Source organism: Ascaphus truei, chromosome 1 (genome assembly GCF_040206685.1).
Source record: "Ascaphus truei isolate aAscTru1 chromosome 1, aAscTru1.hap1, whole genome shotgun sequence".
NCBI lineage: Eukaryota > Metazoa > Chordata > Amphibia > Anura > Ascaphidae > Ascaphus > Ascaphus truei.
Window position 1 is genome coordinate 157,515,775 of NC_134483.1, and position 25,742 is coordinate 157,541,516.

Consider the following 25,742-nt stretch of genomic DNA (forward strand, 5'->3'; position numbering starts at 1 on the left):
GCAATGTCCGATTAAATCTTTCAGGGAGCGCATCTCCCTCAGGATGGTAGGGAGTGGTCCTGGATTTCTGAATATTTAACAGCGCAAGCAGTTCTTTGATAAGCTTGCTCTCGAAATCTCGCCCCTGATCGGAGTGCATCCTATTTGGTAGACCATAGTGCATAAAATACTTTTCCCACAGTACTTTGGCCACGGTGGTAGCTTTCTGATCTTTGGTCAGGAATGCTTGTGCATAGCGGGTATAGTGATCAGTCACTATTAGATCTTTGCCTATGCCTTTTGAGTCTGGCTCTATACATAAGAAGTCCATGCAGACTAAGTCCATTGGGCCATAGCTTTTGAGATGACCCATTGAGGCAGCACGGTGGGCAGTGTCTTCCTCTGGATACACCGTATGCACTTCTTGCAATGTTGTTCTACTGACTCCCGCATTTTAGGCCAGAAGAATCAATCATTACTAATCCAATAGTCTTATCTACCCCCAGGTGTCCGTGATCATCGTATAAGGATCGTAAGAGAAGTTGTTGCAGATACCGGGGCAGGAACAATTGTCGTCGGTCAGGATGATTGTGGTAGGGAACAATTCGATATACTGTAGGAGGCCACGATCGATTTCAAATTTGTTCCATTCTCTCATGAGGATTGCAAAGATGTCCTTGGGGACCTGTTTCATCATAGACGGGTCATTTTTATGGAAAGTCCCACGGACCGCATTAACCACTGGATCACTTATCTGGGCTAGTACCATTTCCTTCCAAGTAAAGATGACATTAGGAGTAAGACCCATGCCATCAGGGTGGCAGTATGCATCCGGAAGGGCCTGAGGTTGGCATCCTAAGGAATCCACTACTCGCAACTCTAGATAGATAGGTGTGAGCACCCCTAACGAAGAAAGCAAGACTTTCGAAACGCGTAGGGTTTTTCACTCTTATCTCACTCAGCAGCACCTTAATGCACATTCTATCTGACTCTGCCTAAGGATAAGCGGTATACCATTTCCAGACCGGAACCGGCATCTTATCTGTGACGTCATTCGAGTTCATTCACCAGACGCGAGCACAGGTGGGACACCACTCACAGAGGACGCGGAGCCGGACTGACATCGGCGTCCACCGTCACCTGTATCAGTCAATGCCAGGAGACTAATGATTTTGCTACCTTTGCTCGGTCGGAGACAGTGAAAGGTGTCCGTTGGCACGGTATCCTTACAAGGTGGGACAGCCACAAGAGACCTGCGGATTATTCTACCCCAGATGACTTCCGCTGTTCCCCAGCATATCAGCTATCTATGAGAGGGAATGCTCTCTGATTCTATCCACTGCTGATTACCTACTTCCATCTAGTAAGTGGGCATTGCTCTCGGAGCAGCTGCGAGTTATGAGTTAATATTTTTTATACCATTTGTTCACTGCAATTTTGTTTTAATAAATGTTTTTATATACATTCTATCACCATTGTTTTGTTTAGGGCTTCTATTGTTTATTGTTTGCTTGTTTTATATCTATCAGTCAGCAGCTATTTGCTGCAAATATATACCCTACTCAGTTACCCATATTTTTGGGCAATCTCATACGGTATTATGCTATGTGTGTTTCTCTTTTGTTTTACATGCTCGTGAACATCACTACCATCGGATGACCTGAAGCATCAGGGTTCACGCATCACCTCATGGCAGCACCACATAGTGGTACATAGAATTAGAGAAGCACTTGATTCCCTTCCACGGCCTGTCAAATTAGTATAATTGATGCAGCAATTTTTGAACAAAGACATCCTCCATTACAGTGATTTAACATATTTATTATTAACACTCCTCATTAACACATAAAGTTAAAAACTAAATACTTATAGTCCCATATTCATTAAGCAATGTTATTCCAGAAGACAACTTCAAACTCCACAAAATATATTATGGCACATCCACTTAAATAGTGAATATAAATGATAGGGATAGATCTTCAGAGCTCTGTTAATCTGGGCTACTAACATGACGTTTCCTTAACGCCATGTTAAGTTAGCACTGCCATGCGTTAGCTTCAAATAACATGGTATTAAACCAGTCTAACCCACAGGTGCCATCATGACTCTTAATAGGTGTTTAATTAAGGGTGTTTAATTAAAGTAAAACACGACAGACAAGACAGGAGAGGAAAAGAGCACTGTAAATAACAATATGATTGTTAAATCACACCTAACTGTGGCCTTACACTTATCCAAACCCGGTGAAAGACCTATTTCAGGGTCTGGATGTGAGTTATGCCAAGTTTAGCTGTGATCTACTGTAACTAATGGAATGTTAAATCCCCGCATTGACTATAATGCATCTCTGTGATGTGCGTTGTTATAAGGAACACCACTTTTGCATATCATTAGCACAAACTTCTGTTATACAATAACGCAACGGCTCATTATGGCTGAAAACAGCACTTAATGCATTGTTTGTGAGCTTTGAAAATCCCCGTTAGCACTTAACAAGACGTCTCTTTAAGTCCCTAACGAAGCTCTTTGGATCAACCCTAGTGTTTACATGCAACAAGGTAAACACACTAAATGGATAGCTACAGTACATCTATAAGTTATCACCAAGTGATTCATATTGATTTCAAATATCAAATCTCTATGTTAGTGCTTTGAGCAAATGTAATCACACGACAGGCCATACATTTGATGATAAGAGCAGTGTGATATCTTATGCAAATGTTACATTGAAATCATGCTGGAAATCAAACAGGGAATTTTGCCAGTTTAATAGTTTTACGGTATAAAATATTATTTTCGAGTAGCAAAGAAAGCACTTTATAATGTATTTTTGTAGAATGATTTATTTCTGCTTATAGAGATATTCAATTGATGTACAATCTCTGTATTATTCCAGAAAGAAGGAAAATGACAAGCTGTGTCTTCAAACAAAAAAACTCTTTGTCTCAGAAGGTTAAACGTGCCATACAGTAGAGAGAAAACAGGGTGATTACATGAATATTAATAGGGTTTCTTAACTGATATGGACTAGAGCAGAATGGTGCCAATATGCAGTCTACTAAAATAAGAAATTAAACATAATCAAGAATGTTCTAAAATAGCATTTTTTTTTCTTTTGTTTTAAATATATGGGTGAGTTTTCTACAGAGTTACAGGCTAAGATTGAGATAATATACAGTAGTATATAGTATATATTTGTAAAGTGATAGACAGTAGATCTTACATTTGTCTAACTATTGAAAAACAAAGTAAAGACAAAGTCAATAAGCATTTTATGGAAAAGCATAGTATGATCTACAGTATACTGTAAGCAGATCAACTTTAACATGAGACAACAACAGAACACTTTTGCTGAGCAGTGTAATTTTGGTTCTCACAGGGAAATAATGTATTTGAAAGGGACACTACATTTTCTGAGCAGCTACGGCTGCGTCCAGAATTGGCATGTGTAGAACAATGAAGCCATCAAGACACAACAATCCCTCTTACATAAAGGCCTAGATCAAAATATGTTGGTGCGTGTGGATGCTATAAATTAAAGGGCAGAGTGTGCTGGAGGTGTGTGGTGGATGCTATTGCTGACATTGTGTTTCTGGGAAATTATCTTAACAAAATGAACATCCAGTATGTGACTGCTCTGCTTAGGTTCAGGAGCTGCTGGACAAACACAAGTACTGAAACACACATCAGGGGGATCACGGAAGGGTGCCCAAGGAGGGTTGTACTTACATGTGGGACAGTAGAAAACTCAAACTACAACCCATAAACATGGACCAGTTAGTCTCCGGGGACCTTTGGAATAGTGATGTGAGTGGAGTGCTTAGAGGGTGTAGCATAGTCTGGTCTTTCAGAAAGCCCATAGCCCAACAGAAACACCAAAACCAGGAGACTTTGTAGATAAATTAACATCTGAGTCTGAAATTATGCAAGTGTACTAGGATAAGGGGAAGCTATACAGGGAGACTCTTCTAATGAACATGACTAGCCCATACCATTCAAACTATTGGATTCTGTTAAATATTTAATGGGATCTTCAAACAGATACTTAAGACCTTTATGCAGTCTCAGGGAAAATGCTGGCATCTTTTCCTACCTTACTTCCTTTTATATGAACAGAGAGATGCTGCAGGAATCTACAGTTCTTGTTTCCCACCTTTTGAATGCTTGGGGGTCAAGGGACTTATGCCCCCTGGACTTAATCTGGGAACAGTCGGAATGAAAATTGACCACTCTGGAAACCTCCTTAGTTGAACACGTAATTAAGTTTTGTGATAGCATGCAGAACGTAGTATAAGGATCTCCCAACATTGCCACCGTGGCAGGATGTCTGCCTATACCAACATGGCCACCGAGGCATTTAGTCAGCCTCTTTCTCAACCTATTGCCTACACCTGCCTGCTCCCTTTATAAGGCTTCATTCCCCTCTCTTCCTTACCTGTTCAAGGTTCTGTATACCTTTTTCCCTCCTGGAAGCTACTGTATGTCCTGTCTGCCTTATTCCTTATGAAAGTTGTAGAAATCCAGGTGTGTTTGGGGAGCGCAGATATGTAAAAGACAAAAAACACACAAAATATAGTGCAATGTGTCTGTGTTAAATTAAAGTGATGCTTTTCTTCAGATTCTGGTGAAGTGTGTACTCACAAGTCCCTCTCTTGTGTGGTGTATAAAGGTATCTTTATGGCATCGTGCCTGTCTTCTCCATACAGATACATTCCTTATTTCAATAATGAAGCAAGAGAACCAACCATAGTGCGATCAGAAAGTAAAAGCTTTATCTTAAAAATATGGTAAAACACACTCACATGGTGTTGGTAGGTAAAACAGCAAATTGATCATAAAATGATCCACGCCGGCAAACAGAAGCTTCGTGGCTGGAACAGTACACCCCGTCCGCTCTCTCAGCTGATCGCTCTTCCCGTCTGTGTTTGTTCCGGTGGAATCCCCGGGTGACGTCAGACGATGGGTGCCGCGCTTGAACAAACAACAGGTCGCGCTGCAATCAGCCTCCCTCTTGGTACAGGATACAGGATACACTCAACGCGTTTCTCCTGAGGTTTCATCTGGAGTATTTAGTTTGGCTATCTCTGGGCATATATACCTCTGTCTCGCTTTTTGATTGGTGGTACAATTAACGATGCAGCTGTGTGCACTTGAGGGTGTAACAAGTGCCCACACATTATTGGACTAACAGATTTTCAATTATAAAAACATAGAACATAATCTTAAACACTATGTAAACATACATAGAGTCCAAAAAAACACCAGAACACATTATAAGATAGATAGACTTACTGTACATAAACTAATTCTAAATAGTTGATATGCGGTCTGCAAGACACAAAAGGGGAGACAAATGTTAGTGTAACGGGTATTCCCCCCCCCCAATCGCAGATCTGATGTGGGTGCAAGGAACATACAAGGTTACCATAGGTGTGGTGCATTACCTGTTGGCTCGCAGGAGGGCTGAGCTTCCGCCACGGGGAACCTGGGGCAATTATAGTAGGGGTACTCACTTACAACGATGCAGCGCCTCCACCTGCGATGGCTCCCACCAGAGGGGGAGTGATTCCTCGCAGGACAATCAATAATACCATACACAGTGATTTATATATTAACTAATACCATTTACTGGGAACAGCATATAACACATCATCACATCAATACCATAACATATCAGAACAGGTGTCCCTCTCTCGAGGAGACACTTACTGCGACGTCCCGCAGGACGCTTCCCCAACACACTGTCCAAAGAACCCCACCCAATGTCCCGCACTCTTGCAGAGAGAGGCAATGGGTGACTGCGCAGTCACTATTTATACTAAGGGCCCGTTGGTGCACTTGTGTGTTAGATAGTACCTGCCGAGCACTCCCGTGCTCGGATCTCCAACTGGCTTCACAAAGGCTCCGTCGTGTGATGGTTCCGTCTGATCCTACACCGGACTCCTTTGTACGCGGACCGCCAGTGCGGTCCCAACCTGGAAACCGTCTCTTAGGACACAACTTGGATCCGAACCTCTTAGCAGGAACCGCAGCGTCCGCTGTGTCCCTGTCTAACCTACCCTACCGTGACAGGATCCCTAACATAGGACCTGTCCCTACAGCACTAAGTGACACGCGCTATACTATAGGCAGTCCCTAGAGCACAGCAACCTGTAATGGCTTTAGGGGAAGCTCCTAGGGGCCTACAGGGGTTAATAGCCTGCCCCACTCTCCTAACTCTTCCCAGCCCTGACTGTTGCTAAACTAATCCCAGCGCCTGCAGCAACAAGCTGTGACCCACTGGATGTGTGCAGCTAACGTGCTACACAACAAGGTGCCTGCCTGTCAGACCTCACAGCACTAACAGCCGTGACTCTGACAAGGCAGCACTCTAACACTAAGGGCAGCGTCCCTACCTTGGGCCTCCCTCAGTACTTACCCACTAATCTAGTGGGGAGTTGGGGCCTACCTGGGGTGTGGGTACCTATATGGGGCAGGAGCTGCACTCGCTCCCCGCCCCCTTCCTTCCCTCACAGCTCCCTGACTCCAACTTGCAAACCTGAGTGACAGGGTCCCTTAACCTAGGGCAGTCCCTGGCAACACTTACTCTCATGGAGTATTTAGCTACCTCGGGCCCTGGGGGTGCTGGCCTAGTACAGGGAGTTCCTGACTCCTGTACCCTACCTCCTTCCCTGGGCTGCTCCGGTCTCTGACTTCCTAACGTGCTGCAACTGACAAAAACCCTGTCTGCACACAACATTGTTGCAACTCTGCAGCATGAGAATCTGCCAGCTCTATTGGCTTCAATGCTGCCTGTGACAAGGGTGAAAGTGCATTCCCCAGAGGCTGATGGGAATTGTAGTTCTTTGTACAGCTCTTTTCTATGGGCACCGCGTGCGCAATCTTTACTGCGCATGGGCGAAGCTCGCGCCACAACCAAGAGGGCGGTGCCCGCCGGGAGCAGTTGCCGTCCCCTTCCCCCACTGCCACAGGGGTAAGGCAGAGGGCAAAGGAAGATCAGGGGAACCGGGGGTGACCCCCTTATATTAGTATTCAAAGAAAAACATTTAAATCAAAATCCGCATTAAGACCTAAAGGGGACAGAGTTTTTAGCTGGAAAATCCAGTATGATTCTCTCTTTATGAGTTCTTTATCCCTGTCCCCCCCTTGCCAATGAGGCATAACTTGCTCTATACCCAAATATTGTAAATCTTTAGGGTCAGAATTATGGAATTGCAGAAAATGTTTAGGTACACTATGGGTTATTACTTTCCGTTTAATGTTGTTCACATGCTCTAATATTCTTGTGCGTAATGGACGGATGGTTTTACCGATATATTGTAAACCGCAGGTACACTCTAACAAATAAATCACATATTTTGACCGACAATTTATATGTCTATCTATTTGATATATTTTATTAGTATTGTTAGATTTAAAGGTATTCCTTGCATTTGAACTAAATCCACATGCTGTACAATTCTTACAACTAAAAAAACCTTTTGGGACTTTTAACCAATTAGAAGTATTGGATTCACGCTTTTTCTTTAACGTACTAGGAGCAATTTTGTTCTTCACATTTGGAGCTTTTCTAAAAAGAACCTGAGGGTAATCTGATGTATGTCCCACTAAAATAGGATCATTTTTTAACACATGCGAATGGCGTTTTAAAATATGCTTAATGCCATTAAATTCCCTATTAAACTGTGTGATAAATGGAACATTTAAAGGCTTCTTGTCAACAGGTCTAATATTAGGAGTTAGAATTGAGGCTCTAGACAGAGAATGAGTTCTATCCAAAGCCTCCTCTACTGTATATTCGCTTTTTTATATTTCCTTTCTGTAAATTTTTCAGTTAAAATTTTTGATTGTTGTATGAAAATATCTTCTTCTGAGCAATTACGTTTCAACCGTCGGTATTGGCTATACGGTATATTCTCAATCCAATTTTTTTCGTGGCAATTAGTAGGTAGAATAAAATTATAACTATCAACATCTTTGAAGTAGTTTTTTGTTTTAATCACATTGTCTTCTATATATATGGTCAAATTCAAGAAATTAAGCTCTGTATTGCACACCATTGATGTAAATTTCAGATTCATACTATTTGAATCCAGATATACTGTCGCGGCAGAGCTAAGTCTAACACTTACCCGGTCTCGGCCGTGACAGATATTGGGCGCTCGCCGAGGTGTCCCGTGTGCGCGCCGGAGCCTCGGAGGATCGGTCCTCCGATCAAGGCACCCCCCTCCCCTCTCCGGGTCCACCGGGTCCCCCGGAGCCCCCCACCGCCATCCCCCACAATAGAGGAACCCAGGGCTCCCCCGATGAAGCGTGACCACGCATCGATGACGCGCGGCACGCCGAGAGAAAAAAATGACAAAACCGGCACTCCACGCGGCTTGCGGCTCCAGCCGCTTTAGATTCAGCTGTGTCGCCACTGTACACTGGCGACACACTTTATTCGAGCTCGGCTAGTCCCACGAATTCGGGTATACCCGGGTGTATTGAGGTTTGTGACTGTTTTCTGCCCGAGTGCATTGAGGTATTTTCCAGGCAGGGATTGAAGCATTTTATTCCCGCTGGCTGCAATACTGCACAGTATATATATATATACTGCATTACAATTCATGAATTTATGCCATCTGGTAGACACGCGAAGCATTGCAGCCTATTAAATCCTAATCATTATCATTTAACAGATCAGCCGCCCATCAGCCAGGCATGAACCCAGGCTGGGAAGGCAAACGCAACGGGGCTTGTCAGAGGTGAGGAGCGGCGCATTCCAGGTATATGCCAGGTACATACTGGGTATTTGCTCGAATAAAGTGTGTCGCAGCAGTATAAGGAAATGGTCTAGATCTTCTCTAGAACCTTTCCAGATGAAGACAATATCATCTATATACCTGCGCCATGTGACTAGGTTCGCGTCGAGTCCCGCCCATGACCAAATATGGTCATCCTCTCATGCGCTCATGAAGAGGTTGGTGAAACTCGGCACGAACCTTGTCCCCAAGGCCGTACCGCACAGTTGGATATAAAAATTCTCATCGAACCAAAAAAAGTTTTGATTCAAAATGAATTTAATGCACTCTATGAGGAACTCTATTTGAGATTTAGACATATTAACCTTTTCCAAAAATCTGGAGACTGCTCAACATCCATCACAATGTCTGATAGATGTGTATAAGGCGTTCACATCTGTAGTGACCAAAAAGAAACCTTCCTGCCATTGGATTTGGTCCAATAGCAATATAACATCATTAGTATCTTTAAGATGCGATCTTTGTTCTTTCATTAAACTCTGGAGGAAATAATCTATAAATTCTGACAGATTAGATGTCATCGAAACTATGCCTGATATTATAGGCCGACCGGGTGGGTGTTGCTTGTTTTTGTGCAATTTGGGCAGAAAATAGAATATCGGGAATTTGGGGTGTTCTATATTTAGATAATTAAATTCTCCTTCTTCCAAGATTCCTTTATTTTTACCCTCTGTTAGAAGAAGTTTTAATTATTTTCTAAATATCTCTGTAGGGTTATGTTCTAATTTTTTATAAGTAGTACTGTCCCCAATATTCACCTATCTGCCTTATTCCTTGCCTGCTGCCGAACTACCTCGCTTTGACTATTCTGCCTCTCTCCAGCCCTGACCTCAAAACTGTGACAACAACTATCCTCCCTTCTCCTGCCCTGACCACGGACCCGGATCTCACAATTCTACTGCTTCGGAAATTGAATTCCAGGTACGGGTCGTTCTCTACTCTCCACCTCTGCCTTGCGGGTTTGTCTCCTGGACAATACTTAGCAACTTATGCGACCATAACACATAGTAGGACTGGTAAAAGAGAATCTGAGGACACTGGTATACAGTAACTGCACTTTGTGGGAAAGAGTGTGTTCACACTGTAGGGCAGAAAGTGCTTTTATTGATCCCAATGCTTTAGAATAAACTCCAAGCAGCCTGGGTAGGAACATTTACAGTGCTAGACCACTTAAATTACATGAACTATGTAGTGAAGTTTAGATGTGACAAAAGATATACCTTTGGAGAGTAGATAGGCAGGAAAACAAGTTTCTACCTGATAAGGCATGTTATAAGGCATAATGAAAATAATGTACAGTAATATACTTATCTGTTAATACATCATGAGAGAAATGTAATACTGTATTTCCTCAATTCTAAAACGTACCTTTTTTTCACATTTTGACATTTCTGAAATTGGGATGTGTCTTAGAATTGATGTAATTTTAAAAAACAAGGTTGCAAGGGAGCATGGCTGGAGTACCAGCCGGGCGGGAAGCCAGAGCCTGCTCCAGCGGAGAGTACTGCTGTGTTACCCACAGCTGGTGGAGCTGGTGTTCAAGTCACTGGAGGCTTACAAGGGAGGCTGGGAATTGAAGGAGGGCAGTGGAGAGATACCACTGTCTGTCATGCGCTGTTACCTGGGTTACCAGTAGATGGGCAGCAGCAGGAATTTATCCACTGCCTCGTCATCATCCAGCCCACCCAGCACCCCTCACCCATTAGAGGGAGGAGGAGGTGATGGGGAAGAAGCCGGGGTAGAAGTCACTGGATAAGCAGGGCGACGAATACAAGGTGCATAGGCAGCTCAATAACATCACGGTGCGGAAGACCCGGGACACAACATGTCTCCTATGTTGCGGAATGACGTTGCTAGAACGCGATGCTGCCAACCCTAGCTCACCTAAAGTAGAGCTGAGCAGGAGGTTGCTGTTGTCCTATGACCGTTGCCATTGCGTATGTGCGAAATAGCCGTGGTATCCCTAATTGTGACTTAAAATGTCATCAAAAAGACTTCACAATATTTTAGTTTGGGACTATTCCCTGAGGCAGAACCGACCACTTCTATGTACATCTGCAATATGAGTCCCTTCATATCGGATTTACCAATACAGAGCCTTTCGAATGAAGTCAGTGGAGGGAAGGGGGCGATTTTGTTATAAAACGCACGGATCTGGAGGCATCTAAAGAATTCAGAGTTAGGGACGTCTTTGTCTGTTTTGATTTGGTCAAATGTTTTAATACTTCTAGTCCCCTCCAGTTCTCTAAAGTTATTAAAGCCTTTCTGCTGCCAAATTGTGAAGTTACCTTTATCCAGGCCTGGAGGGATGTCCGGGTTCCCCCAAAGGGGGGTCACTGCAGAATTTCTAGTGGTCAGTGTGTGTTTGAACTTACACCTCTCCCAGACCAACAGAGAGTTAGTCACTGAGGAAAGCGGCTTTTTCATTGCTTTCAGCGCTTTTTTGGGGAGTTAGATCATGTTTCTTAACTCCAATGGGGAGCAGCAAACAATTTTCAAGGCAACCCATCTTTTCAATGCTGGGTCACTCTGCCACTGAATAATTTGGCATAATTGTGCCGCCTTATAGTAGGATAACAGACAAGGTACTACTAGGCCTCCCATCAGGGTGAATTTATTCATAATTGTTTTGTTTACTCTCAGTCTTTTACCTCCCCAGACGAACGTGGACATCGCGGATTGGAGTGAGCTGATCTCACACCCTTTTATGGGCAGCGGTAATTTTTGAAAGAGATATAGAATGCATGGGAGCAAGTTCATCTTGAGGCTATATATCCTCCCAATCCACAATATTTTATATGATCCCATCTCCGAAGATCCGTTTTCAACATCCGAATCAGTCCGGGGAAATTTGCCTCATAAAGATTCTTATACTCCTTAGTAAGGCGGACGCCGAGGTATGTGATATTCTTGGTTTGCCAATTAAAATTGAGTTCAACTAGTTTATATGAGACAATATATATATGAGACAATGGGAGAGAGAACTAGGAGAGGAATTATATGAAGAAAGCTGGACAAAAATAGTCACGGCTGCCGCCAAGTCCTCGATATGTACAATGTTGAAGGAGAACACATATAAAGTTCTGATGAGGTGGTACCTGACCCCACTCAAATCATCAAGATTTGTACCAGGCTACTCCCCATTCTGTCCGTGACAATGTGGAGAAACGGCAAAGCTGTTACACATGCTGGGGTCTTGCCCTCGTATCACTCCATTATGGGAGGAAATCAGAAATTGGGTACCGAGAATATTTGATCTCGCAATTCCCCCGGATCCTTGGCTGTTCTTACTGAATAGGCCATTGCCGGGAATCTCTAAAGCAGCTAACAAGCTGATTGCACATTTTGCAACTGCTACGAGATGCGAGATCGCAGCTTTGTGGAAACAATCTGAAATTCCAAATATCCCAAAAATTCAGAACAGAATTTGATTTGTGTGTCAAATAGAACAACTAACAAGCTTAGTTAATGACACAGGAAAAAATTATCTAAAAGTCTGGACGCCGTGGTTGGCCCAGACAGACATCCTCGGGGTTGAGGTATCCACAGTCTGTTCTTGTTTATTGAATGTCGGTATATGCAAAATCGATATGTGCTTGATATATAGGTTAAGTTTCATAGAATGTATATTGCCTACAATGTTAGACGTAATGTTATGATAATACTCGAATGAGGAGACCCCTTGGGGTTATCCTCATGGACTCATTGTATTTATGCTCTGAAAAAAATAAATATAATCAAAGTTGAAAAAAAAAAGACTTCACAATGATGCAGCATTGAAACGCAAAGTTATTATGTACGCAGAAGAGCACGGAAATAGAGCTGTCGGATGTAAATTTACTATAAGTGAAGCAAATATTTGTTGCTGGAGGAATGACCGCACTGCCATATTTTCTTGTAAAGCAACAACCAAGTGCTATACAGGACCTAAGGAGGGAAGATACCCACAAGTAGATAAAGCTGCTGTGCTTTGTTTTGTTATTTTAGACACGTACAAAATAATTGCCTGTCACATGACAGGCAATGCATGTAAAGGCAGTAAAAATGGTCAAATCACTCAGAATAGATCACAGATTTTTCAATGCAAGGAGAGGTTGGTGTGGCCGATTTATGCATCATGAAAGGCTATCACTCAGACACTGAACATCTATCTGTCAAAAGCTTGCAGCTGACTTTCAAGAGAAGTTGCTTAACTTCCAGTGATACGTTATTCAATTAAGAAAAAAACAAAACTACGGGTTTAAGGAAATAGGAAATGCAGACTAAACCCTGGTATTCTTCGATATGCCTCGAAATTATACTGTCAATCCTAAAGGTGCTAAAAGAGGTAAATATCATGACCACAGGTTATGAAAAGCAGCGTGTCACTGTGATGCTATGCTTAACTGCCTATGGTCCAAAGTTGCCACCTTAAATCATTTTAAACCGCAAAACGATACCTAAGAATGAGATCTTTCTCAAAGATGTAATTGTATGTGTACAAAAAAATGGATGGATGACAGCTGAGCTGCTGAAAGACTGGGTAAAAATCATTTGGAACACACGACCCGGAGCTCTACGTAACACACCCAGTATGTTAGTTCTTGATGTGTTTCATGGACATTTATCTGAACAGTTAAAGAATAAGCAGAACACCTACAAGCTCATATTGAACCCCCAAAATAACCACAACATATATATAAGCATATAAGTTTCACAGAAGAGTGCTACTGAGCATGGCAATATATATATTTAAAACCAGAGACATAACATAAAACACAGACAAAGCTCAGTGCACATCCAGTAAAACTTATACACGGTACAGTGCCTAAATATACATGTATAGATAACTATTAAATAAAGCTTCAATCAGACTTAGAACTTTGCAACTAATTTACTATAAACCATTCTTCCTGGTAATGCACAGGTTATTAAGAATCTATATTAGTGTTAGGGACCCTTGAGATGTGGTCTGCCGTGCAGTTGGCTCAGGGGCTTACAACAATTTGGCCAAAATGTTAAACTAAAAGACCATTTTATTTAATAGTTATCTATACATATATATTTAGGCACTGTACCGTGTATAAGTTTTACTGGATTGCACTGAGCTTTGTCTGTGTTTTATGTTATGTCTCTGGTTTTTAATATATATTGCCATGCTCAGCAGCACTACTCTGTGAAACTTATATGCTTATATATATTGTGGTTATTTTGGGGGTTTAATATGAGCTTGTAGGTGTTCTGTATGTCTTACAATTCTTGTTCAGCTAGTCTTAGCTGATTGGAGGGTGGCAACCTCCTACCTAATTGAAGCTCACTCACTCCCACATTTAAATGGTTAAAAGCTCACTCCATAGCATCTCCCACTCTTAGGGGAACTTGCTTGCTTACAGTGTGATTGTGACAAATATATTACAGAGGGCTTTTCCTGGTAATGTACAGGTTAATAAAAGCTTCAATTAGACTTAGAACTTTACAACTAATTTTGACAGATTTACTATATATCATTCTTCCTGGCAATGCACAGGTTATTAAGAATCTATATTAGTGTTAGGGACCCTTGAAATGTGGTCTGCCGTGCAGTTGGCTCAGGGGCTTACAACAATTTGGCCAAAATGTTAAACTAAAAGACCATTTTATTTAATAGTTATCTATACATGTATATTTAGGCACTGTACCGTGTATAAGTTTTACTGGATGTGCACTGAGCTTTGTCTGTGTTTTATGTTATGTCTCTGGTTTTAAATATATATATTGCCATGCTCATTAGCACTCCTCTGTGAAACTTATATGCTTATTTATGTTGTGGTTATTTTGGGGGTTCAATATGAGCTTGAAGGTGTTCTGTATGTTTCACAATTCTTGTTCAGCTAGTCTTAGCTGATTAGAGGGTGGCAACCTCCTACCTAATTGAAGCTCACTCCCTCCCACATTTAAATGGTTAAAAGCTCACTCCATAGCATCTCCCACTCTTAGGGGAACTTGCTTGCTTACAGTGTGATTGTGACAAATCTATTACAGAGTGCTTTTCCTGGTAATGTATAGGTTAATAAAAGCTTCAATCAGACTTAGAACTTTGCAACTAATTTTGACAGATTTACAATAAATCATTCTTCCTGGTAATGCACATGTTATTAATAATCTATATTCGTGTTAGGGACCCTTGAGATGTGGTCTGCCGTGCAGTTGGCTTAGGGGCTTACAACAATTTGGCCAAAATATTAAACTAAAAGACCATTTTATTTAATAGTTATCTATACATGTATATTTAGGCACTGTACCGTGTATAAGTTTTACTGGATGTGCACTGAGCTTTGTCTGTGTTTTTTGTTATGTCTCTGGTTTTAAACAGCTAAAGAATAAGTAAGCCAGAATGACGTGGCTGTTATTCCTAGTGGCAAGACTAGCCAACTTCAACTCATCGATGTTTCAGTGAAAGAACATTTAAGGAAAGAATAGGAGGCATGGTTGCTATCTGTAAACTGTCCTTTGACACCTTCTGGTGCCGGGATAGCAAGATACCTTTGCAGCACTAGCACTCACACATGGCCGTGTGAGTGACATTATATTTATTTTTATTGTACATTCCACCCGACATCCATTCCATCGTCTGATACAGGTGTTGGCGCTGAGGTCAGGGTCACCCAACTCCTCTGGTGCCAGCACACAGCATCATTGCACTATCATTATATTGATTTGGTTGTATTTGTGTATACATCTATACCGAGGGGAAGACTGTCCAACAGAAACCACCCACAAGGACGCAGATGGAGAAGGAAGCCCCCAGATTCTGATGTACCAAACACCGTAGAAGGACACAGATACCTTTACGAACCAGCGCTCACACTGGGCCGTGTGAGTGTTATTGACTTTATTTATCACCTTTCACCCCCCCATCACGAGCAGCGATGCTTTGACTGGGGTTGTCTACCCCTTGAGCACCCCGCTCATTATTCAACATTTGTTGACTACCACCCTGCACCAGATCTGTATTGTGTCTATCTGTATAGGAGTTGTGTATTTTCTGTGCTCCCCAACTCTTTTTGTGTGTTTGTGTATGTTAAGGATCCCGGATAGATGCAGGTTGGGTTGAGCCTCAGGAGGAAACTCCAAACTCAGGGGAAGTTTTAACTCCTCCCAGGAAGTTGTATACTTCTGTTTTTTTCTCGAAGTTTAAACACACCTATTTGAGAGCGCCCAGGCATCTTTTCCTTCCTTAAGTTTAAGTGGGCATCTGCATCAAAACTTACAGAATGGTTGTCAGCTGCTTGGAAGAAAATTCCTGAAACAATAGTAGAGCACTCATTTAAGAAATGCTGCATCACAAATGCACTTGATGGTGCAGAGGATGATCTTTTGTGGAAAAACGCTGACCTCAACGACTCCCAAAGTGATTCAGAAGAATCTTCAGACTCAAACTCTAACTCTGAATTTGATACTGAAGAAGAAAGTTATATGTAATTGTATGGATCAATACTGTACCGTGGCGGCCGCCTTTATCCTAGTGCGGCCGTAGCAGCACAACTCTGATAACCGTGGGCAGATGCAGTATGTTTTTTTTTCTGGAGTATATTGCGGTATTTTAGCGCTCGTAATATTAGCATTTTATTAGCGCTGTCTGCAATACAGCAATACCGTCTAAAAACTCAGGGAGGCCTTCGCAAGATGTTGTCTTCAAAGTCTAATACTTTAGCAGTTCAACCTACATCAGTACACAGTCTGCGTGTGCGCGCGCAGTAATTGTAAATTTGCATATTTATACATGCATGTTCAGTGCTGTATGTCTCATTTGAAAATTGTTGAAATGCATAAGCGTGTGCTGTAACAGTATCACATTTCGGCATATACAGCTCTCTCCCCTCGCTCGCCCCCCCACACACACAGGATAATTTACTGCACTGAAGTATTTCAACTTCTTATCTTATCTACAGTTCCGATCAAACCAGCCTGTAATTGTGGGATGTAGCACCTAACAGTGTGTTGATGGATAATTAACTGCTGTTTTAAACAAATAAAACGTAATATTGACACTGTAGGTACAACACAATCACAAGTTGGTGGTACGTGGATTGACTCTACGCCTAATGACGTTAACATATTGAGGGCTTTATGCACCACATACTACCAACTGAGTGCTATTATATATGAAGGCACGGTGCTTTGCAGCAGACCACATGATTGTTTGATGCTGATTGCTCTATATAAGATATTGTCTTATTAACACTTGTCTACTTAGACGGCATGTTCATATAACACAGTTTTATTTATATGCTGCTTGTATCTATTAAGCAGAGTGTTTAGTCACAGCTGTTTCCAGGCAATTATACTTTCTATTAGCTATATTTGTGATTGATCTGTGTGCTGTGTATGTTAACGTCATCAGGAGTAGAGTCAATCCACGTACCACCAACTTGTGATTGTGTTGTACCTACAGTGTCAATATTACGTTTTAATTGTTTAAAACAGCAGTTAATTATCCATCAACACACTGTTAGGTGCTACATCCCACAATTACAGGTTGGTTTGATTGGTATGCTACGCCTTATGCCGCACAACACATGTATGTTGATATAGTGATTAGAGTCTTGTGAGTGGTTGTAATTCAGAGATCCTATGTTCTACAATAATAGGCAACATCAGGAGTTTATTAGCTCTTCTGATTCATTTCAGATAAATGCAATAGCGTTATACACCTCTAGCCCAACCCTACCTCCCCACCACCCTCCCTTTATAAGTACATTGTGTGTATATTATCAATACTCTGTATGTAGAATTTATTTTAGCAAGTAAATCATTAAACGTTAAGTTTTAACCGCCAAGGAGTGCGTTTGAAAAATTAGATTCTAGTTGGTTAGCGGAGGCACCAATATGCTTCTGCCCTCCAACTTTCTGTTTATTACTTATAGTTCCACATTTAGACAAGATTTACTCTATGAGGCCTACCATATCTGTCTTTCCCCCTGGGACCTCAAAGTCACAGGTCACCGTGCCTACAGGGGGGTGGTGGTTTAGATGATACTTATTATCATGTACAAGGTAACAGGCTAAAGACCATCTAGAAGGTGGGTGTGGCTAGACATATGCCTAGTCACTCTGTACCATGTGATGGCAGAGGGGCGTTACACTGCAGAAACCCATACAGTTGAGCTTCTAAGGCCCTTAACCCCTTAAGGGAACACAGTAATCCCAAAGGTGGTTACACACATATAAACAAGTAATTCAAGATCACTCTGCATATAAAGCATATGATTATTGTAGTGCAGCTGGTTTTCTAAGTGTATGTTTGAAAAAAAGCAAGAGCATGAAAACAGCAGAAGTGCACATAGCATTGTCAATAGCATTTACAGATATTACCAATGTTATTGCACCCACTGGTGGGATGACGCAGGTAAAATGGCATTCTAGCCCCACCCCCTCCTTGCACGCCTCTAATTTATGGCCACTTTACTCCTTCTTCTGATGTGTTGGGTATTATATGTCAGCTGAAATTCACCAGAGCGAGCAATAATGTATACAGTATCTTTTACAATGTGTAGTATTGTACATTGCAGTGGATGTAAGGCAGTAGTTTTCTGTGAAATATTCAGGAAATTAAGCTAATGTCCTATGTGTAGGCAATGTATCTCTTGCAAAAAGAAACTGCTAGGCAACAGGATGAAATAGGTAGATATCTTTTCCACGCAGGCACCACTTGAGAGGCCAGCACTGGTGCAGAGACTTCACTGGAGGAGGAAAGTCTGTCTCTGCGAGGATTACGGTTGTACATCACAGGCACATCACATAAGCTGTACCACTGTATAACTGCTGTGTTGCACTAGCAGAGCAGAACTGCACCACCGAATCATATAATATAGTTGATGAGGAAGAGTGGGTTCTGGAATAAATAGGAAGCACACAGCCAGGAAAAAAAAACACCACTCCTCTTGGAGATTGCATTGTAAGAGGCTTAGATTTGGGAGCAGGCAGTGAGAGTAAATGGGAGGTAAGGAGCCTACCTGGAGCTACAGGTCAGATGGATAAGAGGCACATGTTGTGAATGGTTAAAGCAGCAAGAAGGAGAGATACTGTAGATGTTATTGTCCACTTAGGACTTATGTAAATGCTAGTGTAACGGGTGTTCCCTCTAGCCTGACCCACCCAATCTCATATTGGCCCATGTAGTCTAACCAGTCTCCCATTACAAGGCGTGTGTGGTGGTGCACCTGCAAGTAACAGGACTCTTGAGTCTCCCGCTTGGTGTTATTAGGGGATGTCATCAGGACAGGTAGCTGAGGTAGTGGTTACGAGTCCAACTTACTTCATGTGCAGCGCCTCCACCTCATCAGGATCTGTGCTTCCGCAGGGAGATGGTCCTGGTGAGGAACTCCTTCTTGGTGCCATCCACTGTTGAGTAATCTCACACTCACACAGTGGGGTTCTTTTCCTCAAGGACATCTTTATTGAATACAGGGATGTAGCAGACTGCCCCATGCAGCTGCCGGCTCTAGCCGCACATCTCTCCGTGATGTCCCTTTGCCAGGTACGCCCTCCCGTATTGAAGTGGGATTCCCTCTTCTCCTAGAGAGATCACCACTGTGCCAGGTCCCTGGACACAGTGTGGCGTAGACAAACTTAATTGATCACTCTGCTACCGCTAGTTACTGCACTAGGGTCACAAAAGTGGTTCTTCCTCTTGGTACCTTCTGGTTACTATTTCTCCACCAACAACAACACTAACTGTCAGTGTTGTGCCCTTTATACTCCAGGGGGCAGGCGCATCTCTGAGGTCACTATCCAGGGACTCAGAGCATACAGCCACTCCCTTCCTTACACAGGGCACCACACAAGGGTGTGAGGGAAAACCTCCATAACTACTGTGGGCAGGCCTGTATTTACCAGGACTTACAGCCAACAGGGAAGATGTATGCAGTCATTATTATGCATGGCTACATACTCCCCCTGGTTGATACCCACCGTCCCGGCTGGGACCTAAATTTGGTGTACCTTGTGCCAGGAAACACTGCAAAAGAACACACAAATAACATAGCAAACATCATCACAGGAACATAATAATGTAAGCCCAGTACACTCACTGACCAGCAGGGAGCGTCAAAGAAAACAACAGACCACTCCATTGGATACTCAATAATAATGCCGAGGATCTGGCTTCTTCACCTCTCTCCCCGCGGCATCATGTACAGTCACGCTGTATTCTCTGGGTACTCCTCGCTCATTGCAGTATACTACCTTATGCATATATACACTGCGCCCTATCTTCCATACCCTCATCAGTTGAGCTACCCTCTGCTCAGCCTGTATCCCTTTTATGGCTCCCCCTCTCTCCACGATATAATACTGTATATCAGTTTTGAGCCATCTCTCCCTATTCTCCTCTATCTCTCGCATTAGAGGTTCAGGGACGTAAGGGTAATCAAGCCCATGGGACTTCCTATACTTCACCGCAATAGCCCGTTCAGCTCGACACAACCTGGTCAAGCCACCTTGCCCAGCCGCCCCAGGCAACACCCATGACAGGGGCTCATCCGTTTCTACCGGATCATCCAACCCTGCGGACCCCTTAGGAATAACAAGGCCTGCCTGGATCCGATCCCACCTTACCCTTAGGGCCCTAAGGTATGACTCGTCGTCAAAGTCACCGGCAGCCCACCAGTGATCAACCACCCCCTCCCTCTCTAAAATAAAGCGGGTACGGTCGAACCATGGTACATACCCCTCGTACAATGGAGACCACCACCTAGTCTCCTTCCGTTCCTCGGAGCTAGGGTCTGTACTTTCTTCTATGGACTCCTCATCAGGCCCACCAGAAGACACCCCAGATGTACCCTCAGATCTCTCATTAACTCTTTTATACTGAGAGGTGTTTCGTACTGTGATACTAAGCCCACTAGGACAATCGCTGGATACCGACACTTGCCGGGACATACTCCCTCCTCCCTCCGACCCATCATCCGACGTATATATACAAAACAAAGAAAATAACCCCTCCAAAAAGCGCTTACCTACACTAATTAAGGTGTGTTAAATACAGTGCTAAAAATTATATAATACGTGCTGACACAACAAACAGTCTAACTATTGCTGTAAGAGCAAGCAGCTAGGTGACAATAATGTCAGGTTATTCCAAACCTGATACAAAACAGTACAATATTAAAGTCCCCAGCGCTAAAGTCCAAGATACCGTGATCTTCAGATAGTCTCTGATATTAAAGATGGTAACTGGGCTCTGTTGAAAATGTTCCAGATGGGATGTGTCCTAGGAATGGACGGATGCACATCTGAAATACAGATGAGAGGCACACCTGATTGCGCAGCGTTTTCTAGCAATCAGATCCCTATCTAAGACAGTGATGATTCCTACTCACATGATGAACGCCAATGTAGTCAGTGGAGAGAATCTGTGCTTGTTCCTCTTCTTTCAGCTCCTCTCACGACCCCACGTGCAGGCAGCTTTCTGGAGGAGACCTCAATCCACAATGGCGTCGGGGGTGGCTCCGTTGCGAAACCCCCACCGAGGGAAGGAATGGGCACAATATGGTGTAGTTTGAAACACTTTAATTAGCTAATACACTAAAAAACACATTAAAATACACTCACATGGTGCAATACCGATTTGTATTGCTCAAATTGCCGTCCGCAGCTTGCAGATCCTGCCCGCAAGATACAGAGATTCCCTGCACGCAGACACGCTGGTGGTACTGAGCGTGTGACGTCACCGCTGCCGGGAACTCTCCTTGCAGAGGCTACGGTGGCTGGGTTGGCTCAAGTGACTAGACTCCTCCTCCCTACGCGTTTCGTGACACGTGGTCACTTCGTCAGGGGATAGTGGAGTCTGGTCAGTGATACCTTTTATATTATACCAAATGGAGAGAGCCTCCTACTTGGGGTGGAGCCTAGCTGTTGGAAAGTGGAGTATCAGCTTTAATATCAACAGCGTAATAGGAATTGGTACCTTGGCTTAAATAAGCACATGTACCCACATAATATAAAGATAAGGACTCAAAAATCTTGATATTAATGGCAATACTCGTAATAGAAAATAAAAATATAAATATATGTCCCAATCGCACTAGGGCAATAGTTAATTCCCACAGGGCAAATGGCATGAATAAAAATGATCAGTTAAAAAACTTTACATTACCTCACTGAACTTTACCACATCAATGAATAATATGATCAGTAATAACCTATGTACTATCCCAATGGGAAGAACCCCCTGTCGGGGGCGGGACTTGGGCAATGGAATATAGATTATCAGCTCTGGGTTTAACAGCGCAATGGGGGTTGTTATCTTATTGTAAATTGGCGCATGTCTCCGCATGGTACATTGATAAGAACTGAAATTTCAAGATGATGGTGGCAATAACTACAATAATAAAATCAGACTGGAATGAAGTGCATCCCAGTCACATAATGCAACTATGGGTTGACATTTGGGAAATTTGGTACTCCAAATAACAATACATTTCATGTCTAAACTATACCACATCAGTGAACAGGAATGGACTAATGGTCCTTCAAGAAGGTTGCCAAGTCAAATTCGATGTTTAGACCTAGGGGGGTCAGGGTCTTGAGTGTGTAAATCCAATAGCTTTCTCTTTTAGAGACTAGATTAAGCCTGTCCCCCCCACGCCAGCTACTCTTTGGATTGTCAATTCCTACACACATTAACCCTTCAGGGCTCTGATTGTGATGTTGCCTGAAATGATTTGAGACACTATGTGTCTCGAGGCCCCTTCTGATATTGTAAACGTGTTCTGCGAACCTTCGTTTAAGGGGTCTCCCCGTGCGGCCCACATACTGTAGGCCGCACGGGCATTCCAGCAAATAGACGCAGAAGTTGGTTTTGCAGGTGATAAAGGTTTTTATGCCATAGCTTTTACCTGTCACATTGGATCTGAAGGTCTTAGTTTTTTTACTATGTTTACATCCAATGCAGCTTTGACATGTGTAAAAACCTTTAAGATCTTGTAACCATGTGACATGGTGATCTTTTAGATTGTCCAGCGGACAACTGGGGGATAGGGAGGATTTTAAATTTTTTGCTCGCTTGAAAACTATTTTCGGTTTGATTGGGAGCACAGTTTTAAGGATTGGGTCTCGTTGGAGAATGCTCCAATGTTTATTGAGTGTTTTAGATATGAATGGAGCTATCCCACTATACTGTGTGATAAAAAACGGAAATGGGGCCTGACCCACATCAGCTGTCCGTTTCCCCCCACACAGCAGGGATGCTCTGTCGGTCTTATTGACCTCTTTAATTGCGAGATCCAATTCTTGGTTTCTATACTCACGTTCAAAGAACTTGGTCTTCAACTCCCTGATTTGATGGTGGTATACAGAAGTTTCGGAACAGTTCCGTTTGATCCTAAGGGCTTGCCCCTTTGGGATATTGCGTAACCAATTGGGGTGGTGGTGGCTGGATGCCAAAAGGTAAGTGTTGGCATCTACTTCCTTGTGGAAGGTTTTGGTATGGATGATGCCGTTAACTACATAAAGGGAGAGATCGAGAAAATTAATTGAAGTCCTATCCTGACTGAACGTGAATCTAAGATTCCGCATGTTATCATTCAAATATAGTTTGAATTCCTCATGTCTATCATCCGACGTACCCAAGTCCAGGCTTCCAGTCCGATCATCGGAAGGACCCCGTGACTCCCCGGACAACCCTAAGCTGGAACTGGACCCAAATAAAATAGTGACGGGTACAGGGGCTTTAACTAGGGCTTTGGGGCTAACCTTGGGTGTGGACGGGGTTTGGGGACGGGACCGAACAGTAGGTACTGACAGGGTTTCGACCTGCTCTCCAGCGATAAATGTCTTAACGTCGCCACAAAGTCCATTCTCGTCTCCTTCAGCGGGGCCTTTGGTTCTCCACTTCGAGCGCCCGTTCCCCCGGATAGTAGGGGATTGTTTTCCGCTGCTGGACCGCAGAGGCACCACCATCTCCTACTCGGTGCCGCTCTGATCCTCCGGAACCACTTCCGCACACGCACGTGCTGCGACGCCATCTTGGGATGGATCCCCAATCGAGATCTCTTCTTCCACCATGACATCCGGCAACGCCCGTCTGCTGCGCGATCCAGTCTGGCTCTGGACTCGCTCCTCCGGCTCTTCCTCCCCTCGATTCTGTAACAGGCACGGTGTCTTAGTAACTCGCAGGGTCGGGGTTGATCGACCCGCATCCGATCCACTAGTCACCACGGCAGTGGGACTCCGGCGATCGGGTGGTCGCGGTACGGGAGACTCTCGACTCCGCGTCTCCACACCACGAGGAAGTTTGTCTCTCCATGGCGTACCAATCGTATGACAATCTCGTCTGATGACTGTCTTACTCGCCAGCCTTGCACATTCCACGTCCGAGGATTCCACTTGGCAATTCGGCCGAGGCATCCCAGTAGGAGACCGGCGATGGGCTCCTCGGTGATCACCTCTCCGATGACTGGATTTCTCCATCGGAAGCACCAATGATGGCTCCGACTCTGCGGGACTGACACTCTTGTTCCAGAGAGCTCCCGGCTGTTCTTCTCTTGGAATCGGGACATTCCCGGCCATTCCCACAGTTTGCACCGGTATGAATGTGGTCATTGGCCACATGTACTGCAGTCCGCAGTGGGGGCATCGGGCCTCGCTGCCCACGGCTCCGCCCGGCAGTCTGCACTGCAGGCAAAGACACGCCACAGTCTCCACACCCTCCACACGGATTATCAGGAAGCCTCCTGGAGCCGAATAAGGGTGAGTGGAAATCACAGGACCTTGGTCCACTTTGTCAGCAGCTTCAGCGGAGGCACTCGTCTCAGAGGTCTATACTGATCAATGGCTCTTCGCAACTGAAAGGCATGGGCTGATGTAGCAACCCTTCCTCCCATTTTCTCTGTCGACATCCGGTGTAACCGCAAACCACTCCCCCTGGTTGAAACTAGGGGGATGTCTCGTAGATTTGTAGGCTGACCCAGCACAGGTGCGGAGGGAGTCATAGTCCATGAGGGCGCGGCTCCAGCTTTCGCGCCAAACTCCTCAGCGGGGTGGAGTTTTCTGGTTGGTGCCAATCCTGGCCAACATTTAGCAGACTGCAAAGTTGCAAGACTTTCTGCAGCATGCCCACACGGCATCCCGGGAACGCGGGAACCGCCATCTTGGTAAGCATTGTCCTTTCTTTCATTGAAGGCAGCGTCTGGCTGTTTGTTAATTGAGGTATAACAAAGTCCATTTCGTTCCTCCCATCGAAGCACACTGTCCTGCTCATTATTCTCAGGGGTATCATCCCGAGAACAAAAACACGACAAACACGGCGCAGCCACGGCTTTCACGCCATTCCATAACAAACTCACAAAAGTCTCTTCTGTAGCTTGTTCTTCGTCTGACCGCAATCCTGGACCTTCTGCTCTATGCAGATCCTCCATTCTCGTGGTTCTCTCTCTCCGCCATCCTGGACCTTCTGTTCTGTACAGATCCTCCATTCCGACAGGTCTCTCGTGATCGTTGAACACCGATTTTCTGTACGTGGAGCTCCGCTCTGCGGGGCAGCTACCACATCTGTACAATAAACATGCCTTGTGCACCACCTTGTGTACCTAACGTAGATCTGACTCGTGTTTGCACTACCTCAGGCTAGGCTCACTCTTTCTGTGTCTACTGTAACACGTTCCTCCAGTCTGTGCTCCTTGGTAAGTGATCTGGAATGGAGACTAGAGTACTCTGGCTCTTCCATGCAGTACTTTGGGCGTCGACCTACTTTTGGCTAGCCTAGTGCGGACCCGTCCAGAATTCCTGCTCTCAGTTACCAGTTTACCCCTTAGGCGTCCCCCGCTAGCGCTACCTCAAGGCGACTAGAACAGAAATAGCCCCCGGCTCCAGACTCACTAACCCCTTACGGATCCCAAGGCGTCTTTGCGGCATGCAGCTCCAGCATCTCCCTGACTACCCCTGGCTCCGTCCCACGCAGCACAAAGTGGCAGCAGACACTTCTCTCTTTCCTAATGT